We start from the raw sequence: 6,411 nt of genomic DNA, 5'->3' as shown, positions 1-6,411 counted from the left end.
AGTCTCTGGAGCAGATGTTGACAGCCAGGGCTCAGTCTGTCTGTGGCCAGCTGCACTGCTCCTCACCCCAGGACCATGGTTGTGCCCAGTGTGGGGCTCACCTGACAACCGCTTCTCACCTGGCTCCAGCTGCACAACCCACAATGCACCTCTTTGTGTTAGCAATGATGTTCTGCCCACTCCTGGGATGTGTTGTAGGGAACTTGTCAATTACTGACTACACAGTCTCTACCTCTTTCCCCTTACCTCACTGTACCAATCTTTCCTCTTTTAATCTCTGAGGATTTAAAACTCATCTATGCTTTATATATATATCCCGGGGCAGCAGGTATCCTAGCAGTTAGTGTTGGGACAGTAACCGAAAGGTTAGCAGCAAGGTGGAAAAATCTGCCGTTCTGCCCTTGAGCAAGGCAGTTAACCCACCTCACAACAACTGCTCCCCGGAGTTGGGTTAAATGTGGAAGACATTTTGGTTGTATGCATTCAGTTGTGCAACTGACTAAGTCTCCCGCGTCCCACTAAAGTTGGAAGTCTTCATGTGAAGTTTGCTAGAGGAGAATCAACCCTTACTGCCATTAGAGGCCATTTAGATCCAGGACGGAATGGAAGAGGGCTCCAAGAAAAGGCTTTAGGCATATATAAGATGTGCTTTCCCTACTGTCAATGCCCATGATTATCAATACCCAACTACTCACATGGCTGCCTGCAAGGCCCTCAATGGCTAGAATAAAAGAGGGTGTGTTAAGATTAAAGAAACTGGTGGTCGTAATTGACTGGGATGACAGGTTTCTTTGTCGATACTTTCAAAGTGAGCAGGGAAACAAAAGGGGGTTTCCCTGAGAGAGAGAGAGAGAGAGAGAGGTTACAACCTCAGAGAAACCAGTTTTAAAGAAGGACAGGGATTAAGTCTCAACAATGGAGTAAGAGAGTCTGAGTTTGGGGAAAGTTTGGTGTCAATGTGAGCTAGTCTGGACCCAGATGTGCTTAAACGAACTTCTATGACTTATGCCATGTACTCAGCCCTTGGTAGTTATGTTGCACCTGCATAAGCTATGGAAAAGTAAAATGTAGTGATCTGTGTACTATGTTAAAGTAGTTTCAGGTGCTTACTAGCAACTGGAATTTTGAGACAGACATGTTTTACTTAGTCATAGATCACCATCTAGCGGAGAGTAGCAGAACATCTTTGATAGGTAATTCTCATTAGACAAAGTGATCGTCAGTACTTCCGGGTCACTGAATTTTCCAAATAAAAGTCCCCCACGTAATAGTAGAAAAGTGTAATTAACCTGCATTTATTCATGATGTATGAAAAATAGTCTAAACAGTAACAATGATTCATATGTTTTCATTGTTAAGTGACATTTGCATTAATTTGGGGTTTTAAAACATGTTCCAAGATCAAATAAATGCCCTCAATGCAAATCACTGCATATGCATTACATATTGGCTTATAGAGAAAAAATGATTATTTGTGCTGATGGGACGTGGGGAGTACTCAGTAGGGTCTGTAGAATCTATATATGGTGTCATTTCATGGAGCTCCGAATAATACGGAGTGTTGCTGGCCTTTTACTGTGGTCAAACAGCTTAAAATGCTTGGACACTATAAGGTACAAATATAACACTGTACAGGAAAAACTATTTATTTGTGCCGATGTAAAAGTTTTTTGTAGTTTTTTTTACTGCAGTAATTTTGTAATTACTGCGTCCAAAATACCACAGTCGACTGCAGTTGGTGCACATTTACTGCAGTTTCAAAACTGCAATCTTTTTTTGTAAGGGAATCACTGTATACTGTTGCCCGTGGTAAGTAAGACCACACTTCAGGCAACACTTGCAGTCTTTGATCCACTTTTTCATCTGTTCTGACGACTGATTCACGATCTCTGTGCACTGAGATATAATTTAAAATGCTTGACAATGGCAGAAGAGGCACAGATGTTTGATGTGGTTCCTTGAAACAGTGGATGTCTGGACTCTGAGAGTGTTGCCGACCTGGCCGTCTCTGGACCTGGATTGGACAGAGCAATGGTGGTGACAGGTTGACTTTTTGGCCTTGGAGGTGATGGTCGTACCCTATGAGGGCTTTGAGCTTTTCTGCTTGGTAGCGCTGTTCCATCTTGGAAGAGAGCCGCTGTGCTTCGGCCTTGGTCTTGAGCCATTCGGAGAGGTCTGTCAGGTTGTACGGGTTGAGCCTGTTTGTCTGCAGCCTGCCCCGTGCCTGTAAGTGCTCCACAAATCTGTCCCTGTAGTACCTTGGGAGTTTGCTCAGCAGGCGGTCTATGTGGCTTGTGCATGACAGCTCCACGCCTTGGGGACCTTCAAGGGATTTCAGCATGCTAACCAGGAGGTCTACTCTACATTTACATTTACACTGAGGGCGAAGCTCTGGAAGGCCTTGGAATCCCCACCTCTGACATCAGGGGCATTGAGGATTGCAGCGATCTCGCTCTGTGCCAGCTGATGTGGTTGCCCGTACTGCATCTGCAAGACCTGCATAGCTGCAGTGTAGGGCTGCTGGTAGTGTCTACATGCTTGTGCTATCAGCCTGGCCTCAACCAGTGTCAGGTGCTCCATGAGGACTCTATACTTGTAGTGTTCTGTATGAGGGTTCAAGAGGTAGTCCAGTGCCATCTTGAGGTCTGAACTCCCTTTCACTGTCGTGGACTAGATTGGTTGCAGGTATGGTCGGAGCGGATAAGCTGGCTTTGGTATAGGTGTGTTCACTAGCTGTACAGGCTGGGCTGGAGGTTGCTGAGGTACCAGTGCATGTGGAGCAGGATCAACAGGCTGAAAGGGTGCAGCAGGTCCAGGCAGGTGAGCTGGCTGAAGAGGTGCAGCAGGTCCAGGCAGGTGAGCTGGCTGGAGAGGAGCGGTCCATGGAGGATAAGCTGGCTGGGCAGGTGCAGTCCACGGTTGGTCAGTTGAATAGGATCGAGCAGATGACTGAGGTTGGTAGGTGGACTGAGTCTGAGCAGCTGATGGCCTATACCCAGAATAGACCGGAGCAGTGGATGATGGCTGGTGTGACGCAGACTGAGCCTGAGCTGCTGGTTGGAACAGCTGTTGGTTGGAAGACTGGTAGCTCAGACCATGGCTGGTTCGGTGGGGTTAAAAGCATCCACAGGGTCGACCTTACCAGCGCTTCCATTACTGCCGAGGGGTATGTTAGCGTTAGAGGAACTGAAACTTGGCAGCAGTGTCCTTTGGTATAGCCATGAGCGGAGTGTTGGATAGTGGCAGTTCGTTGTACAGGGTGTGTTGTGAGGTGGTTGAAGTAGCACTGTAGGGACCTGGACCCTCACTGAGCAGGCTTGATACGGGGGAATGGATCCGTACGGCCTCACCGAGCTGGGAGGCCCTGGCGGTGATCTGGGCACTCAGGTTGCCTACCCGTGATACAATGTAGTCGAGGTTAGTGAACTCTCCTTGCAATTCTGGGGCAGCGGACCTGAGCACAGGGGATAGCTGGTTCGGCCTGCCCTCCGATGGGCTGCAGCTCAATGGTGCTGGCACTCTGCTCCTGTACTCCTACTGCTGAGGAAGTCAGGTAAAACTGTGGGGGCTGGTTGGAGAGGTTGGGCATGTGCTGCCACGGGTTGTTGTCGATGTTGTAGAGGTATCGGTATTCATCGGTTTCTGAGATCACGTCCTGGGATGGGATCTTCTGACGATGAGACTGTTGCTGTCTTTCTTTGCTCCTCTGCCATGTCACAGTAGGTGTGTTGCATCTGGCTCGAAGGACCAATGTAACTGAATGAAGGTTTAGGTGAGGGTGATGCCCATCTACTGTGGTATTCAGAGGAGATAGGTGATCAGGGCATGGAACGTCATTCAGATGGTTTGATTGTTTTACAATCTAGAATAGTCTTGATGTCTTGAACATTGACTTGACTCAATAACCAGCTGGTTGGTTATGTAGGATAGGAAACAGGTAAGTATGAAGTATGGTTTGTCTAAAGAGGGGACACAGAGTACAAATAATAGCAGGCAATAATGTGCAATAACAATGCATAATTAATTGACTGTTCATGAGGCTAGAAACAGCAATATGCAAATGTAATAAGCATATGAATGGGTAAAGCTACACATAATATAGCAGTACTTAACAACAAATGGCAGAAAGAGGGGTTGTGATAGCATGAGGTATGGTAGGCCGAAGCTAGAGCAGGTTATATGAACAGTGGCTACGTAGCATGGCATGTGGCTAACAAACAATAAAGCTCATGCAATAATATTCAAGTAACAAGCAATGGCCATTAAAGCAGGGTTACAGAACAGGGCTGCAGGCAGCTGAGCGTAAATGGAGGAAAAGTAAACTTCCGGAGGACCTATCATAATTTCACTCTCTCCTCTCTACCTTCTCTTCCTCTTTATCCACTGCTATAGCCACGTTCTATCACTATACATTTCAAGCTTCTGCCTCTAACCCTAGGAAACTCTGTTCCACCTTCCTCCATCCATAATTAATTGACTATTCATGAGGCTAGCAACAGCTATATGCAAATGTAATAAGCATATGAATGGGTAAAGCTACACATAATATAGCAGTACTTCACAACAAATGGCAGAAAGAGGGGTTGTGATGTGCGGACGACTTTGTCAACCACTTTGAAAAGAAGGTTGACGACATCCGCTCCTCATTCACTCAGCTTATTGAGTCCACTGGTCCCACTCACACAGAACTACGCCTTGACCTCTTTCTCTCTCCAGATGAAATTCTGCGACTATGAGGTTGGGCCGCACCGACAACCTGCTCACTCGACCCCATCCCGTCCTCCCTTCTCTAGAACATCTCTGGAGACCTTCTCCCATTCCTCACTTCCCTCATCAACCCATCCATTTGACTTCAGAATGGCCCGAGTCGCTCCCCTCTTCAAGAAACCAACACTCGACCCGTCTGATGTCAAAAACTACAGACCGGTATCCCTTCTTTCTTTTCTTTCCAAAACACTTGAGCGTGCTGTCTCTGACCAACTCTCTCGCTATCTCTCTCAGAACTATCTTCTTGACCCTAACCAGTCAGGCTTCAAGACCGGTTACTCAACTGAGACTGCTCTTCTGTGTCACGGAGGCTGTCCGTGCTGCCAAAGCGGACTCTCTCTCCTATGTTCTCATCCTCCTAGATCTATTCGCTGCCTTCGACACCGTGAACCATTAGATCCTCCACTCCACCCTCTCAGGGCTGGGTGTCTCAGGCTCTGCACACTGTTGGATTGCATCCTACCTGGCAGGCCGCTCCTACCAGGTGCCACAGGGCTCAGTTCTAGGCCCTCTCTTCTTCTCTCTGTACACCAAGTCACTCGGCTCCATCATATCCTCACATGGTCTTTCCTATCATTGCTATGCGGATGACACTCAGCTACTTTTCTCCTTCCTCCCTTCTGACACACAGGTGGAGACACGCATCTCAGCTAGGATGTCAGCCCACCACCTTAAGCTCAACAAGACAGAGCTGCTCTTCCTCCTGGGAAAGGCCTGCCCGCTCCAAGACCTCTCCATCACGGTTGACAACTCCACGGTGTCCCCCTCCCAGAGTGCAAAGAACCTTGGCGTGACCCTGGACAACACCTTGTCGTTCTCTGCTAACATCAAAGCAGTGACTCTCTCCTGCAGGTTCATGCTCTACAACATCCGTAGAGTACGACCCTACCCCACACAGGAAGCGGCGTAGGTCCTAATCTAGGCACTTGTCATCTCCCGTCTGGAATACTGCAACTCGCTGTTGGCTGGGCACCCCGCTTGTGCCATCAAACCCCTGCAACTTATCCAGAACGCTGCAGCCTGCTTGGTGTTCATCCTTCCCAAATTCTCCCAAGTCACCCGCTTCTCCGCACACTCCAGTGGCCTCCAATCAAAGCTTGTATCCACTACAAGACCAAGGTACTTGCCTACGGAGCAGCAAGAGGAACTGCCCCTCCCTACCTTCAGGCTCTGATCAAACCCTACACCCCAACCTGAGGACTCCGTTCTGTCACATCTGGTCTCTTGGCCCTCCCACCCATTCAGGAGGGCAGCTCCAGCTCAGCCCAGTCCAAGATCTTCTCTGCACTGGCACCCCAATGGTGGAACCAGCCTTCCCCTGAAGCTAGAAGAACAGAGTCCCTGCCCATCTTCTGAAAACATCCGAAACCTTACCTCTTCAAAATGTATCTTAAATAATCCCACAGCAATCCCCCCACCTCGCACCCCCTCCTCCCCCCTCCCCCCAAACAAATTACTAGAAAAAAAGCCTTTAGTTAACTAACACTCCCACTTGACTATTCTCTCGCACTTGACCCTTTTCCCTCTTACTAGCTCTGACTTTGCTGATAGCTACTTTATTGAGAAAAAATGTACTTACTATGACTGTGATATGTGGTTGTCCCACCTAGCTATCTTAAGATGAATGGACTAACTGTAGGTCAC

This window comes from Coregonus lavaretus, assembly GCF_964263955.1.
Source record: "Coregonus lavaretus genome assembly, chromosome: 27".
NCBI lineage: Eukaryota > Metazoa > Chordata > Actinopteri > Salmoniformes > Salmonidae > Coregonus > Coregonus lavaretus.
Note: the sequence above shows the minus strand (reverse complement) of the source record.